The 1,298-nt window shown below is 47.9% G+C and overlaps 1 pseudogene; it reads right to left on the bottom strand.

Moving 5' to 3' along the window:
- Positions 1 to 654: 654 nt before the first annotated feature.
- Positions 655 to 864, bottom strand: LOC127210987 (40S ribosomal protein S28-like; annotated as a pseudogene).
- Positions 865 to 1,298: the final 434 nt, after the last annotated feature.

The raw sequence follows: 1,298 nt of genomic DNA, 5'->3' as shown, positions 1-1,298 counted from the left end.
AGAAGATGGCTATAAAATTGCCAAAATGATATCAGAATTCATTGGAAAAGAATTAACCTAAATTCTTACATTTTCCTTGCTGCAAAATAATTCTCCTGCTTTCTTGCATAACAGAGAATAGACATACTAGTTAGTATTTAGTGCTGTGGTAATAAATGAATGGTATACTGCTTATTTATTTATTTATTTATTGTGTAGCTTTGGCTGTCCTAGACTCACTTTGTAGACCAGGGCTGGCCTCGAACTCACAGCGATCCACCTGCCCCTGCGTCCCGAGTGCTGGGATTACAGGCGTGCGCCACCATGCCCGGCCTTTTTTTTGTTTTTCGAGACAGGGTTTCCTCTGTGTAACAGCCCTGGCTGTACTGGAACTCGCTCTGTAGTCCAGGCTGGCCTCGAACTCATGGAGATCCACCTGCCTCCGCTTCCCAAGTGCTGGGATTGAAGGCGTGTGCCACCGCCCGGCTAAATTAAAATTTTAACTTAACATTGGAGACACACACACACACACACACACACACACACACACGTTTTCTCATTCACCTGATCCCCCACTGTGGTACCGCTTTTTTTTTTTTTTTAAATACAAACGCTTTAACAGTTGCCGGTCATTCCATGGGTTAAGTGGTGGATACCCAGGACCCAGGAGCAGGGTCAGCGCAACCTCTGACCCTCTCTTTCCGACTCCAATAGGATGAGCACATCACCCTCTCAAACGGGGCCTCTGACGTTTCGGATGATAGAGCGGCCGGTGTCATCCATAAATTACACACGCACCTGCGTACACTGTCCCTGCGAACCGGTCCCGCCCAGCACTTTGGTTACCCCAGCCAGCTTTATGGGCTGCTTGCGGCTCGTGCCCATGATGGCGGCAATCTGGTGGAGAGCTACCTCTTTAACCTACAACCATGCCCTCCTTGTTGCTCCCTTCCCTCTCACTAAAACACTCTCCCTTCAAGCCGGACGTGGTGGCACACGCCTTTAATCCCAGCACTCGGGAGGCAGAGGCAGGTGGATCGCTGTGAGTTCGAGGCCAGCCTGGTCTACAAAGTGAGTCCAGGATGGCCAAGGCTACACAGAGTAACCCTGTCTCAAAAAACAAAACAAAACAAAAACAACAACAACAAAAACCACTCTCCCTTCTATTTTCATGGCACATGTCCTTTTTCTCTCCCTTCCCTATTCTTTCAGATCTTTTTATCCTTTTCTCTCCTTCCTTCCTTTCAGGGAAAAAAAAAAAGATTTATGGAAAACAGAACAAGGGGCAGTGGGGGTGGGCAATAACTAGAGTGCCACCT

The sequence above is a fragment of the Acomys russatus genome, chromosome 28 (genome assembly GCF_903995435.1).
Source record: "Acomys russatus chromosome 28, mAcoRus1.1, whole genome shotgun sequence".
Lineage (NCBI taxonomy): Eukaryota > Metazoa > Chordata > Mammalia > Rodentia > Muridae > Acomys > Acomys russatus.
This window is presented reverse-complemented; position numbering and strand designations above follow the sequence as displayed.